This window comes from Phragmites australis, chromosome 1, assembly GCF_958298935.1.
Source record: "Phragmites australis chromosome 1, lpPhrAust1.1, whole genome shotgun sequence".
In the NCBI taxonomy this organism is placed as follows: Eukaryota; Viridiplantae; Streptophyta; class Magnoliopsida; order Poales; family Poaceae; genus Phragmites; species Phragmites australis.
The window spans coordinates 37,317,675-37,334,154 of record NC_084921.1 but is presented as its reverse complement, the minus strand read 5'-3'; positions in this window follow the sequence as shown (position 1 = coordinate 37,334,154).

The window sequence follows — 16,480 nt, the reverse complement described above, 5'->3', positions numbered from 1 at the left end:
TCACATATTTTGTACACATGATGTCAATGCATCACAAATTTCAAAGAACATGGTTCGTTAATACATCACAAGTTTTATAGAACACAGCACAACACATTCACATGACACTTAACATCCAGAAAGTTATTAAATCATGTCAATATTAAGAACAAGTAAAATGATAGTTGCGGACTACGATACTAGACCCTTTTAGTTAGCAGATAACCATAGTGTGTAGACAAAAATGCTAGACAACAACAATACATATTACTACAAGCTTAATCGATCAGACAACAAGAGTACACATTATTGCTGCTACAAAAATGCTAGAACCGTATAGAGTCCAATATGACAATAGATGTTGCCCACAATCATCGGAATATTTGGTATGTGATCTAGAGGTTCTCTGTATATCTGAAAAAAAGTGTAGATTACTTAAGAAAATTCGTTAATTGAGTTGTGCATTGCACAAGTAGTATAGAAATCATACCAGCCTCTATGATTCCCACGTGGCAAGAACATCTGGTGGTATGTCCGTCCTAACCTTTTGACACACTACACATATACACATGAAAGTTAAGTTATTAGAATCTATAAAAATATCAGATAAGCATGATTGCATAAATATAGACCCAAACTGTGTTATGGATAAGATAAAATAAATAGAGAGAACTGCATAGGATGTCTTAAGTACTTTAATGTGCTTTATGAAGATGACCATGACATAACTCTATTAGTAAGCTTAAGATTTGCTTTATGTTCTATTTGAAACTTCATAACAAACCTACTGTCTTTGAAAAATAAAGCATCAATTCCACAGCTATAGAATTAAACTTGCTTTGCATATTAGCAGATTATTCAAGCCACTTTGCTGAAGAGAAAATACCTTTTATAGAATTGGCACCAGATAGGGCCTTCACCAAAATAATGTGCTCAAGAATCTGAAGCTTTTCCCTACAATGGAAATAATAAATTTTAGCAAAATAACTGATGCTACAAACAGAAAAAAAAAATGAATTTCTGATCTTCTGGCTGCTCCTCAGATGAAGCCAGGAGAAAAGTGAAACAACACCTGAGCAATAAACACAGTGCTGCAGCACAAACTACTGCCAATTTGTCCTTATCTCCAAAAGATGAAATCTTCTCTTATCTGCCTTTCCAACTGCAGCACAGGGACCTTAGCATATCTAATATGCAATAAGTAATGTTACTAGGCATCAAAAGTTACACACCAATGCTCTACCAGATTTGCTGGAAATGCATTGCGAGTGTAACATACGAGAGAGAGAGAGGGGAAGTTTCTTCACAACTATGGCTCCCGAATTTTCCCCAATCATAACAACTACATCAATCAAGATTTAGCACCATAAGGCAAAATCTAACAATCCGCACCTGTTCGGCTGTTCCACTACATTTTCCTACCAGAAACATCTCACCGCACAATCAAAACAAGTATCGCACACACAGTTCAATAGGTGACGGTAAAAGCAAAGCAAGCGTGCAACTATTTCACTAAAAGGAACATAATCTGAGCAGTCTAACCTTGGGCAAGTACTGCACGAGCATTGTCACGTCCCAAATTCATAATTGTATGAGTAAGTCTAATTATACATCATTAGCGTTATGATTAGTTTTGAGACAATTTATTTTAGAACACTAGTGTAATTCGTTTAAAGTCAATCGGGCATGAGAAATAATTTCGGGAGAGAAAAGAATGGAATTCGGAGTTAAAATAGACCCTTTTCTCTAACATGTGGGCCCACCTAGCCGACTCCACCACCTCTCCCTTCACTTGGGCAGCACCCACCTGCTCCCCCTATCTCTCTCACTCCACTCCCGTGCTCCCTCTCTCCTCAACTGGCCAAGCCAAGGAGCAACAGCTCTCCCTCCCTCTCAAGCTCTCTCTCCCCTTCTCCCCTAAAATCCTACCTCAAGAGGAGGAATCGAGGTATGCATGTGGTACTCACGCGATCACAAGCTCATGAGCTATCCATCCATCCAATTCATTTTCATTTTCCCGAAGGATTCGAGCCGGTTTTGATATCTTTTGGTGTTCTTGGTTGAAGCACAAGGAGCACCGGCGTTCTTCCTCTTTTTGAGCTTTTCCTCCTTCAACCGACGGCCTCCAAGCTCGGCAAAGTATCTTGGATGAGTCTCCTAGGCTCCCATGGTATATATGCATGTTTTAGTTGGATGAATCCCGAGTTTGAAGCTTCGGTTGCAAAGTTCTTGAGTTCTTGAGCTCTGGAGCTAAAATGAGGATTTAGGTGCATTTTGAGTTAGGAATCATGTTGCTAGGTTGGTGAGTGATTTTTAGACTCTATAAACTCTCTTAAACAAGTTTCTCTTTGGTTTGGAGAAGCTCGCAAATCAAATCGGCCGAGATTTCCCTCTTGAAGTAGCCTCTCTGGACAACTCGAATAATCCAGATTGACCCGGATACTCCGCGTAAACCTGGAGAAACTCCATTGAATTGTCCTAGGGAACTATGATGATTTAGGGTGCAATTTGAGTCTAGAAGCCTTTGTATAGTGTATATCCATGTTTTGGTAGAATAGATTTAGCATGTGAGTTGAATCGGCCGAGAAAAACACTTTAGAACTCAACTTGACCAGAACCCAGATAGTCTGGATCAACCCAGAGTGTCCGGCCCAATCCGGAGTATCCAGACTCGACCGGAGGGTCCGGGTAAATAGCCGAGAGCCCTACTCAGAACCTCGCCCAGAGTGTCCGGCCCAATCTGGAGTATCTGGAGTCACCCGAAGATTTCGGGTTATTTCAAAAATGGCTAACCAAGAGCCCTCACCCGAAGATTCACATGGAGGTTCCGGAACCTAGATACTCCGAGTTCAACTCAGAGTCTCAGGCCTCCTATTACTTTTCTGATGTTGTTTAGATCTCAGGTTTCGTTATTCCTCCGTATGTCTTACACCTTTAGCTTCTTGTTATGCATATCGTATAATATATTGTGCATTTCATTCATGCTCATAATTGCACATGTTCTTCTTTAGTGAACGAAGCACCAGAGCGTGTCGCGACATGGTTGAAGGCGACGCCAATCTACCTGAGTTTTGCGAGTGTTGCGCAGGTAGCATAAGGCAAACCCCAGAGCAGCAAGGCAAGCATCTAAGTATACTTCTCTCATTAATTTGGATCATATGTGTCATAGGTGATAAATTACGCTTTATGTATGTTATGCATGAGTTCGAGTTGATATCGGGTTTATGATGGGTAGAACCTATGTTGATGCACTAATTCTCTTATCTTGAATAATTGTTGATCTATATCCTTGTAGCCTAGGTTCAATACGATGTTGTCTAACTTAAAATGTTATTCATGATGCTTAGCAAGTGCTTAATTCCTCGGTAGAAGTCGAGCGGTGAAATTTTTCATCGTTCGTGAGCATAGGCTTTAATTACTTGCACAATTATCATAATGATGGGTTGATAGTATCGGTTGGATGAGTGGGGTGGATGAGGTGAGATATGGGCGGTGTTAGGGGTGTTTGTCCTACCCGGATGTGAAATTTCCCTGGGTAGGTCCGGAGAGGGACCTGGGCACTGTAGACTGCTTGCATCGTTTAAGCATCAATTGTTGTTGCAATTGGCTTTAGCATTTTTCGTGCTTACTACATGTCGTCTATGGAAACGATAAACCGATTACCTTTATAGCTGTGGTTTTTTGGCGTGCAGGTCGATGGTGTCGGGTATAAGGTCAATTGGGGTATCCACTTTGCTTCGAGAGTAGTTCTGGATGACTCCTGCACCTATCGGCGCATGATCAGATGGTCGAGGCTTATTAGAAAAGGTTAACATGAGTACCTCTTGTATCAACCTGTGTGGTCATGCAACCCGTATGATCCTCAAGTCGTATAGGTAAAGGAGTGCCCCTGCAGGGTGTAAAAATATTTCAAAATGCCACGCTCTCGGTCATGAGCATGTTTTTGTCCTTTTTGCAGCAGTTGTAGAGTTACGAATGTAGTTTGGTATGATTGAGATGTTGTGATGGTTCGTTATAGATGTTACTACTATGGTTCATTTTACATTATGTTCAGTTGATATTTATAGGCTAGTTTGTTACTTTAGTCAAGTATAGATGCTCACACATATTTATGTCAAATTTACTTTTGCATATGAATTTACTTAACCATGTAGTCGTATTCTTGCTAACGTCTCAATGTTTCATCCTTAGAATCGGGCTATTTGTAAGTGCCTATTATGGATTAAATCTTGCGAGTACCTTCGTACTCAGCTACTCTACAGGTTTTCCAGGTGAGGTGGAGTTGATTTTTGGCTATTTCAAGCTTGCTGATGTGAGTGGCGGGAATGAGTAGTGCATCTTACTCTTGGAGGTCGCGTGTTCGGGGTGAAGCCTAAGGGCATATGGCTTCACCCATCTTTGTTGTTGTTAGCTTTTGTTCTGCTGTATAGTTTCTTTTGTTGATTAGGAGTTTAGCAGATTTTAGTCTCCTCCTAGTTCTCTGTTGCTACAAATTGTACTAACTTGGTGCATTCTTAAAAACTTGCAATATAATGTTAATAACTCTCTCTTTCTTAAGTTTTGTTGTGATGTTCTATGTTGAAAAGGCATATGTTCTGATCTTAGGCACAAAACACGTGCTGGGACTATCGGAGCGGTATTCTGATCAATCGGATTGTTGAAGTCATGATTAAAAAAATGATCGAGTTAATGAATTAGAATAGTGTTTGGACAGTCCTCACAGCATGAAGGGCGTGATGGACCTAAGGAACCTCTCCTGATTCCTCGCCTCATTTGTCGCCAGTGGTGCTGGTGCCGGCACCGCGCCCACCTTGACCGTTAGGGGATGGAGCTCGAGCGTTGGGGCTAGCAGAGGAGGGAGGTGGGGCATTCGGGTGGGGAGGAGGTCGGGTAGTGGGTGGGGGAGGGAGCTTGAGCTCCAGCACCGAGAGGAGAGATTTCAGGATGGAGCTCCAACGTTGAGAGAGAAAGGCGAGGAGATAAGAGAGAGAGGCTACTGTGGCGAAGAGATAAGATAGAGAACGAGTGGCTGAGAGAGAGAACGAGTTGGACGTAAGCCCACAAGCCAAAAGTGGGATCTACCAAAATTTCAGGTCTATTCAAGATTATTAGTGCGGTCCCGTAACACGAACCAACACTGAAGTATCTGTGCCAGTTTGTTTCAAAAGGTGATACTGATATTAAGTATCAGTGTTGATTCAACCTAGCTCTATTGATTGAGCGCGGGATATTACGAACCGGCACTGATGACCCGACGTGGATAATCAGTTCTGTTACAATGATATATTCCGAACGAACATGAATACATCTATTCACTATGTATAAATAGTTACATCTATCGATGAGAAAACTAACGATTGTATCAATTCTTGTATTCTTCTCTTTCCATTCAATATAGTTCAACACAAAACACTAGTGTTTCTTCGGCTAATTAAGCACATGTGTCGGCTCTTTGAGTGTGTGCGCACGCGGCCATGTGTGCAGCCTAGTAGTTTCGTAAGTTTAATGGTAGTCCCTTCGTTTCACAGTACAAGTCCAAATTATCTTATCTTTTTTTAAGGATCCCAAATTATATTATCAGGATCACAACGGCACTAACGGCCCGGCGGCCCAACGTTTCACTTGAATTTTTGGCCAGGGCTACTGAAGGGCATCAGCAGTGTAGAGCAACCCATGTAGCCCATGGCCTCAGCCCAACAGACCAAAGGCCACCCGACAAGGCAACAAAAGGATAAAGAAGGAAGCAAAATCAAAGAAGGCTGGGCCGCTGGCCGCGGTTCTGCGCTTACGTGAGGGGCACCGGTTCTTCTAAAAAAACGTGAGGGGCACTGGAGGTTGGCGTGGCCGCGGCGTCCAGGGCTTGAGCAGCGCCCAAAACCAAACGCCACAGGCGTGCCAATCACATTTGCGTGGATCGCGGTGGACGCGCTGCTAGCAGAGGATGATGCCCGCAAAAGCTTGCGCGCCCGAGGTGCGCCCGCGCCTATATACACAGCGACAACGTGCACGATCTCGCAACGCGTTGCCCTGGTGATACACACGGCACGATTCACGATCCCAGGAGCAAGCAAGACGCCGTTTTTTTTTTGTCCCAACAAACGATCTCAAGAGGGTTTGAGCGGATTGAAACCACTTCGGCCTCTTTCTTGTGCTGACGCCGTTCTTCTCCGGGAGGAAGTGAGAATCTCGACCTTCATGGCGATGGTTTCGCCTCGTCGTTGTCACCTCTTAGGTACTCGTCGCACTCCGCTCTCCACGTCGCCGGAGTACACGCTGCTGAAATCTGCCGAACTCGCGGGGTCCCCGGAGTAAACGCCCCTGAGCCCTCCCTGGCATGCCGCATGACCGGAGTACACCCCAGCACGCCGCCTCCGTCGCCACCGGTGTTGGACGCCGAGTCGCGCGTGTCCCTGCCGCGACGCTGCCACCACCCGTACCAGATGAGCGGCGCGGCCGTGTGCCCCACGCACGCGAGCCTTGAAGATGCCTCGCAAGGAATTCAGGATCTCCACCTCCGCCAGCGAGGAAGTTGGGCCGCCGAGACGTTGTGATCTCCGCTTCCGCCGGAAGAAGCCGAGACCTCTGCCGTTGCTTAAGGCCGCTGCCGAGACCGCAAGCACGAGTTGGGACGCGCGGGTTGAGATGTTTACCCAGTTCTAAACCAGTCCAACCCAACCCATTCCCAAAACACACGGGTTCAACCGGAAACCAGCTAAACCGCTCAAACCTGTTCGACTGGTCCGGTTTGGGTCGGGGTGGAGCCAAACCTTAACCCCGCTTGCCTAATTCTTACAGTATGAGAGCATCTAAGCCTCAGTCGTGGAATTCTTGGCTTGTTAATTGTGACATGCATGGGACAAGTGCTACTAGAAAAGGGTGAAGAGAGTATCATTATTCTAAAATGGAGTTGTTACATGTAGTAAATGACGCACGGCAGGGGGAAGCTAGGTGCGTGCGCGTACTGTGTATACTGCATGCATGCATGCATGCATGCACGCACGAAAACTGAAGGAAAGGTGAGGAAGAAGACCGCGGGGTCCCGGCCAGTGTTTGCTGGGAAAATTCTGGTCTTTCTTAGTATTTTGTTCTGGTCTTTCTTAGTATTTTGGAGCTATTGCCATGCATTTGCTGTGACGAGAGATGAGTGATTTACTATTGATGGAATGGACTGACGAGAGAGGACCGGCGTGCGTGCGTGCAGCATGCACCTAGAGTTCCTTACACTTCTAATAGCTTGTCTGATAGAAAGACCAAGGCAAGGTGACCACGCAGCACATCAAAATGAGCGTATAAATGGGTGTATAAATGTGACAATGTGAACGAGCCCCTTCTATTCCAATTTAGGAGAAAAAGAAAAGACAAGACAATGTGATTAATCCTCTTCTATTCTAATTATTCATAATAAAAATGGGTGTATACATGTTGTTAGCGCACAACGTGTACATGTACTCTGTCAAACACTCCTGCATTATCGGCTTGTCTTCAGTCGACTTGATCAGCTCGTGCATTCTGTTAGTTTGTTAGGCACACTAGTTTAGCTCGGTCAGTTAGGTGACTAGTGTTAGCCATCTCTTGTAGTTACTATAAATTGCACACCAGTCAAGCAATATACATCAAGTTGTATTCCAATCCTCTTCACGGTGTTAGAGCGAGTTTATTCCACCATCGACCGATTGCTCGCCGCACAAACTTCCGCTGCCATGGTTTCGTCTACCTTTTCTTCTTCCCCACCACCCTCCCCTAAACATCCTAGCGCTAGTGCAGTACCTAGCAGCCCACCCACCATCCCGCCTCCTCCTCCTCTGCTACTATTCAGATGGTTAACATCCGCTCACATGTTACCAACACTCTCGACTTATTGGAATCCAACTAAACCCAATGGCAGACCTTTGATACTATCTTCAGGAAGTTATCTCTTGGCGCTCACATCAACGTTGCACCGGTCAATGCTCCCAATGATCCAGAATGGGTGATGGTGGATCATGCCATTGTTAATTGGTTGTAGTATACATTGTCCAAGGAAATCCTTGGTCTTGTGATGCAATCAAGCAACTCCACATACGCCTTCTGGAGTGCCATTGAAGGGTTGTTTCACAACAATCGCCTGACGCGCGTGGTTTACATCGAGGCGAAATTTCGTAGCTTTCTCCAAGGTGATATGTCTATGATGCAATACTGCTCTAAGATGAAAACACTAGCTGATGCTCTCCGCGACATTAGCTAGCCAGTGCGCGAGGATAACCAGGTGCTCAATCTCCTGCGCTGCCTCAACCCAAAGTTCTGCCATGTGATTCCTATCATCACCAGTAAAGAAAGGACCGCGCACAAATCATGCCTCCAACACCACTGGGTTGACCAACTCTACTGCTCCTCCATGCCCTCCTTCCGGTGCTACAACACCCCGGCTGCCAACCTTCAACCTGTGTATGGGTCTGGTTCAAGCATGGCCTACGCCCTGGTGTCCATCTAGCGCCGACGTGCTTGCCCCGCGTCCCGACGCTCCATCCAATCTGTAGGCATTGGCTGCATCTTCATAGTCGGCATCTGTGCCTGCGCCATCTAGCTGGGATCAATCGACACTTCTCCAAGCACTAAACTCTGCCGCCCAATCCAACTCCCAGGCCAGTGGATCCTCTGACTGGTTTTTGGACACCGATGGATCCTCACATTTTGCTTCAAACCCTGGTATCCTCCATTCTCTTCACCCATCTTCTTATCCATATAAAATTGTGCTTGGCAATGGGCACACCCTTCCTGTCACTCACATAGGCTCATCTCACATTCCCATCTCCTCCACCCCTCTTCATCTTCACAATATCCTGCACTCTCCCAATTTAATCAGAAATCTACTTTCTGTGCGTGCCCTTACGTGTGATAACCCAGTCTCTGTTGAATTTTATCGTGATGATTTTTCTATCAAGGATAGATGGTCTGGGATGGCGATTCTCTTATGTAAGATCCAAGGCAATCTTTACCCTCTTCACGCATCATCACATGTCTTCCTCTCTGCTGACACATCCTCGGTTGATCTGTGGCACAATTGTCTTGCTCATCCACGCACTACTCTGCAACAGACATGCACTCCTTTTCTTTCACTTGCAATAAAGCATTGTCACACATTTGTCATGCATGTCAACTAGGAAAACAAACAAATCATCCCTTTCCCCCCTCACAATATGTTAACTATTTTCCCTTTCGATTGGTTCATGCTGACATTTGGACATTTCCGATTGTAAGTAATTCGGGATTTAAGTTTTACCTTGTTTTTCTAGATGACTATTCTCACCATGTGTGGCCTTTCCCACTACAGCAAAAGTCTAAAGTTCTGTCGATCTTTTTATCCTTTCATGATCATGTGCTCACACAATTTCAGAGACAAATTCTCTCTATTCAGACTAACAATGGACGCAAAATCGATAACTATGCACTTCGCAACTTCCTCTGCAAAAATGGGATCACTCTTTGACTTTCTTGCCCATACACCTCACACCAAAATGGTAAATCTGAAATGATTTTGTGTACTCTCAATGATAGCATGCACACTGTAGCATCTAGGCCACTAGGTAAGTGATAAGTGTTTCTGTGATTAATGACAATCATATCATTGTGAACTAAAATTTTAGTCCATCTAGGGGAGTAAGAACTCGCTCTCATCAATATGATTTATTTTATAAACATTACTCATTTGTCTCTTGTTTGAAACCTACACGTATAGTTGAGACTCTTAAAGATCTGGATTGGGTGATTGCTATGCATGAAGAACTCAACAACTTCACCTGCAATGAAGTATGGATACTTGAAGAGAGGTCTCAAGACAAGAATGTGATTGGAACCAAGTGGGTCTTCCGCAACAAGCAAGATGAACATAGTGTGGTGGTATGCAACAAGGCAAGACTAGTCGCGCAAGGCTTTGCACAAGTTAAAGGTTTTAATTTTGGTGAAACATTCGCTCCTGTGGCAAGGTTTGAAGCCATCTGTATCCTTTTTGCATTTGCTTCACATCATAAAATCAAGCTTTATCAAATAGATGTGAAGAGTGTATTTTTAAATGGCTTCATTAATAAACTTATTTATGTTGAACAACCTCCTAATTTCGAAGATTGTACATATCTTAATCATGTCTATAGGTTGCACAAAGGCTTTATGAACTCAAACAAGCCCTAAGAGCTTGGTATGAACGCCTACGTGACTTTCTTATGAATCAAGAATTCAAGATCGAAAGGGTAGGCACTACATTGTTCACAAAAATCATCGATAATGAGCCTTTCTTGTGTCAAATTTATGTTGATGATATAATATTTGTTCAACTAACAAAGAGTTTTACAAGGAATTTAGTGACATGATGTCTAGTGAGCTTGAGATGTCGATGATTGGCCAACTCAACTACTTCCTTGGATTTCAAATCAAGCAATTGAATGAAGAAATGTTCATCCATAAGAAAAGTACACGAGGAACTTCCTTAAAAAGTTCAAGATAGATGATTTCAAGCCAATCAAGACCCCATGCCTACTAATGGACATCCCAACTTGGATGAAATAGGTAAACAAATTGTCCGAAAGCTTTGTCATTCTATGATTGGATCACTTCTTTACCTTACCGCATCTAGGCCTGATATTATGTTTAGTGTATGCATGTGCGCTCGCTTTCAAGCTAATCCTAAGGTATCGCATCTTAGTACAGTTAAGAAGATCCTTAGATACCTAAAGTATACATCTAGCATAGGCTTGTGGTACACCAAAGGTGCTAGTTTCCTGCTCTTGGGTTACTCGGATTCGGACTTTGCCGGATGCCGTGTGGATCGTAAGAGTACTTATGGTGGGTGCTACTTGCTAGGGTGATCCCTAGTCTCACGGTCTTCTAAGAAGAAAAACTCGGTAGCTTTGTTCACCACGGAAGCCAAATACATAGCCATTAGAGCATGTTGTGCTCAAATCCTTTATATGAATCAAACTTTGTTACACTTTGATGTTTGTATAGAGAAGGTTCCACTCTTTATGACAACAAAAGTGCTATAAAAATTGCAAACAATCTCATTCAACACTCTCACACAAAGCACATTAATATTTGTCATCACTTCTTTAAAGATCATGTTGCTGAAAATGATATTTCTCTTGGTAGTGTAAGGTCGAAAGATCAATTGGCAGATATCTTCACAAAGCCTCTAGATGAAGCCATATTTTGTAGATTGCAAAGTGAGTTGAACGTGATAGATGCTTCAAATATCATGTGATGTCTTGTCATATAGATGTATTTCATGATAGGTGTTTGCCTAACCTTCTCAAGATAGTGGTGAACATGGGTTTTTGCTTGAGTTGGTGGCCCCCTAGTTTCACTCAAGGTATGTTGTTGGGTTCACCATGAAGAAGCTTGAGAAGAGAGTAATATGATAAGATAGATTTATTTTATGTTATGCCTTCACATATCATATAGCTTGCACTCATGTTTACTTTCATGCACTCGTTATGCATTGTATGTGCATTGGCGGTAGATAGACCATAAAGGAGCATATCACTCTTTGAGATTATTGTTCACTCTTGATGTGAACATACAACTCTATAAATGTGATTAGAAAGATGGACGTGCTTAATGCCTATTGAGTCATGTTCTAGTGAATTTAAAGTCTTAATCTTTAAGTTCATATGCAATATGGCTTATACATTTCCTTGGAATTTTCTCCCTTCTTTTTATTTGATTCTTATTCCCTATTAGAAAATTATGTATGCTATAGCCGCTTTGACAACAATTTGCAAATGAGTGTTTGAGAGGGTAAAGAGTTTACTCATACTAGTCCAAACATATATATTTTTTGTTGTTGAGTGTTTGTTCGATGTTTGGACTTAGTGAGAGATTTTAGTTCAGCACAAAGTTTTCCTTCTCACCGGATGATCCAATGCTACTTCCTTTCTTCTCAACGTATCATCCGGTCTTCTGTTCTGTCAGATCACCTTTCCTGATAAAAGGTCTGGTTCATTTGTCCGGTGAGTAGTTCAGAATCAACGGATTATCTTGTGTTTGAAAATGGAATTTCACTGAGAAAAGGTCCAATGTTGGGAAAGAGTTTTGGACTGGACCATTCGGTGTTCAGTGGGTGTAGTCAAAATCATAAAGTCAGAAAATCAGTCTAGTGCACATATCCGATGCTTAGTGCGGATTCACCGGAGTACTCAACAGAACCTGATTGTTGTTCTTTTGGTTTGACAAGTTGCCACATCTAAGATCGGGATGGGTCTTTTCTTATACTAAAGATCTTGCTAGAGGTCCATGATTTCTAGGGGAGGCTGTTCTTCCGAAACTCTTAAACATTTCGTTAACTACAAGACATAGAACACATCATGTACATCAGACATCTCTTCCGGGAGTGCTAACTTGTACGCCACTATTCCAACCTTGTCGAGTATCTCGTAACGTCCCACATATCTAGGTTCTAGCTTTCCATGAACTTGAAATCTTCGGGTGTCTCTTATTGGGGATACTTTGATGTACACTTAGTCTCCAACTTTGAAGGCCAAGTCTCTCCTCCGGTTATCTGCATAACCTTTCTGTCTGCTTTGAGCTGCTCTCAGATTTTCTCTGATCTTAGCAACTCTTTCTTCTATGTCTTTTATTAATGCAGGTCCAAAGAGTGTACGCTCTCCTACTCCTGACCATAGTAGAGGTGTTCTACATTTCCTTCCATACAATACCTCAAAAGGCAACATCTTTGGACTAGCTTGAAAGCTGTTGTTGTATGAGAACTTCGCAAATGATAGACTTTTCTCTCACTCTTTTCTATAGGTTATCACACAAGCTCTCAGAAGATCTTCCAAGATCTGGTTTACTCTTTCCGTCTGACCATCAGTCTGTGGGTGTTAAGCAGAACTAAAATTCAGTGTAGTTCCTAAGGCAGTGTGTAGACTTTTGATTTCTTCCCTTGCGGAGGCAAAATCAAAGCCTTCACAAACTTGCCCGCGGCTCACCACAAGCACGAGAGCTCACCAGGCAACACCTAGCTGGCTAGGAGGCTTCACCTCCAAGAGTAACAAACGCAATGGAACTTCTTACCGATGAACTCGAGTGCTCAAGATTGGATTTAGCTCACTTGCACTCAATCTTCCAATCTCACAACCCAACTCACTTTTCTTCTCAAATCACACACTATAATGGAGTGGGGAGGAGTTATTTTGGCTCTAAAATGTGTTTCTTTCGTGCCCTTGCAGTAGCCCCAAAGGATGGGGGTGAGGGGATATAAATACCCACCTCCAAAAAACTAGCCGTTAGAGACATTTCTGGCCTGACTCGGAGTATCCGGGTCAACTGAAACAGCCCAACCCGAGACTCTCTGGCGGAGCCTCACCCAGAGACTCCGGACAACCCGGAGTATCCGGCCTACCTCAGAGTATCCGGGTTCAGCACAACTGACCTATGAAAAACGGCGATAACTTTTGATCCCAGAGTCCGATTTTGACGATTTTGGATTCTATGGAAAGCTTATTCAGAGGGCTACACATCCCAACTGAATTCATGACCTAAAACATATTTGATCAAAATAGTAAACTCCGAAACCCAATTTGAACACTTCCACACTTTTCACACCGGGATTTCTAAAAAGAACTCTCACTTGGGTTTGGTTAGAAACTCTTGAGCACTGAGATACGATAATTATCTCACGTTGCATCCCTCTTAATAGTGTGACATACCTATACTCAAATTCAAAAATAAAACTCATTTGAACCACTTTGAGCATTTGAAAGCTTTCAAGTACCGCTTCTTTCTTTCAAACCTTGAGGGTTGCCAACTTCCATATATTCTTCACTCTATTTCTTCTTGATTCTTCATATGATTGATGTGAATCATCCATAGCTTCCCATGGCCTCGTACGGTCCATCGGTGCAAAGCCTTCACTCACTCTTCACCACCGCCTTGGTCCTTCGGTGTAAAGCCATTTGCTTGCCCTTCACCACCGGATGGTCCATCGCAGCTGAGTCTTGCTTACCCTTCACCGTCTTGCCATAGAAACCATTTGTATTCGACGTCTTCAACGAATTCACTTTATCAAATATGGAGTCCACTCTTGTTCTTCACTCTTGGCACATATGATTTTAATTCAACTTATACCTTCTTATGGATCTTAACCCCAACTCACTCTCAAGTACAAAGCACATGGGTTAGCCCATAAAACCTAAATGATAATATTTATACCTTAAGTTACTTGATCTCCACAAGTAACTTATTAGCCTTCATCCATATTGTCAATCTTCATATAGAACCTAACCCCACTCATTCTTAAACACATAGCACACGGGTTAGTCCATAAAACTCTATTAACAAGTCATACCTATAGTTACTTGATCTCCATAAGTAACTTAGCCTTCAAAGTTATTGCTAATCTTATTGTGTTTCTTCTTCTTCTTATGAGCATCACTAAAATCTCAATGACTTTTGATGCAATTCTTTGAACTCATGGCATTTCTCAAAGAATCCATACTTCATCATTTATGCATCTCCTATGAAATAACCTAATAGCAATTCTAAATATGATTGTTAGTCCATAGGCATTGTCATCACTTACCCGAGCATCACCTAGAGCTCATTCATCTTGATGCATTTCATTCTCCTCATTCACAAAGAGCTCAGGCATATCTCTCATCCATGCATCACTTATGGAACAATCTACTAACAAACTCAACACCATTATTAGTCTATAGGTATTATCATTAATTACCAAAACCACACATAGGGGCTATATGCACTTTCAATGGGTCAGACCGGCTTTGGACTGCATAGTACCAGGCCGTACAGTGTTGGCCCACTTAGGTTTAGGCTGGGTGGCTTAGCGGGTGGGGAGCTGGGCCGGCCCACTAGGCATGTGGCCTTTGGCGGCTGGGCCGCGCGGCGTGTGAGTGACGACCCTGCCAAGCGCGCGCATGCACGCGTAGGCGCACCGGTCAGAGCAGAGCGACGGAGGGAGGGGGAAACAGGTGTCAACTAGCGATTTGCGGCAGTACGATGCCAGAGAGCTCACCGAAGTTGGGATTCCGCTGGGGTTTCAAGACAATGAGCGGATGTCAGGCTTCTACGCGCTACAACGGATGCGGTGGGAGGCTTATCGATGACGGTTGGCGAAGGGAGCAACACTGGATGGCGGCCGGAGAGGGGGTAGCGGCGCAGGCAAAATGGTCAACACCTCCCCTGCACTGGAAGGTGCCAACTTGCAAAGAAAAAAGGTACGAGGCCTCTAGGCATCACGACACAGTGGCTGGCCACAACACAGAGCACAAGGCACACACCGGCGGTGACCACAACACGGTGGTGGAAGGCCTTAAGCACAACGGCGCGCGGCTACATGAAAAGGAGATATGGGGGTGGCTACCAGCTACCTAGGAGGGAGCGCTAGGGGTCCGGAGTACTCACCACGCTCGGAGACGACGACGGGCAGGGCGGCGGTCGGCAACTCGTCAAAGGGGTGGTGGCAGTTTTGCTCAGCTCTGGCTCGGACGATCTCCCGTCGGGCTTCTAGCCAACAGAGAGCGGCACTAGGATGGCGGTGCGTCCCTGGAGCTCGTTGACGGCTTGTGGACGGCGGATCGGTGACGACGAGCTATGGTGGTGTGCAATGGCGGCGACGGCGAAGAAAATAGGGAAAAGGAGAAGGAGAGGGGGTCGGGCTATGCTATTTATAGAGGAAGAGGGAGCAGTGGAGCACGTGACGTCAGGCGGACATCAACGAACAGCGCAGCAGTAGGGCGGTGGGGCGGCGCCCACCGTGTTTCCTGCAGAGTGGGCACTCTGCGCCATCCACGCGCGGGCGGGGCATGAAATTCGCACGGCATGGGCGTGCGAGCATGGGCAGAGAGAGAGAGCGAAAGAGAAAGGAGAGAGCGGGAGAAGCGAAGGCCGATCGAGGCGCACGAGATATTTCCCAAAGAGGGGAAGCGGCTAGCAACATGGTGAGATGGAGGAGGGAGGAGAAATAGGAGAGGCGCGATGGGCGCCGGCGAATGGGCGACAAGTGGTCGGCCACGCTCATGCGGATGCGCGTGCGGGTGAACTAACCAATGTGCGGCGAGTTAGGCTAAGGGGCACGGTGGCGGCCTAGCGTGGGAAAGAAAGAGTGGGGAAGGAAAGAAGAAGAAGGCCGGGCCGGCTGGATGGGCTAAGAAAGAGAGGGAGAGGAGGAAATCCGGCCCGGGGAGAAATGGAAGAAAAGAAGGAAAAGAAAAGAAAAATGAGGTGGAAGTTTGGAATAAATTCAAATAGAGTATTTGAATTTAGTTTTGACCTTGGAATAGGATCAACTCATTAACATATTTGAACTATGATTTGGACTTAGATCTTGAGATTCTGAAGATGATTTGAATCAAAGAATTTGAATTCGAATTGGATTTGAGCTGAATAGAATCTAAGAGTATATTTGAAATTAAGAGACATTCGATTTCAAATCTCCACACAAAGAACCATAAAGATTTCAAACCAACACATATGAACCAATTTAATGCAAGGATTATTTTGAAATTGATTCTAG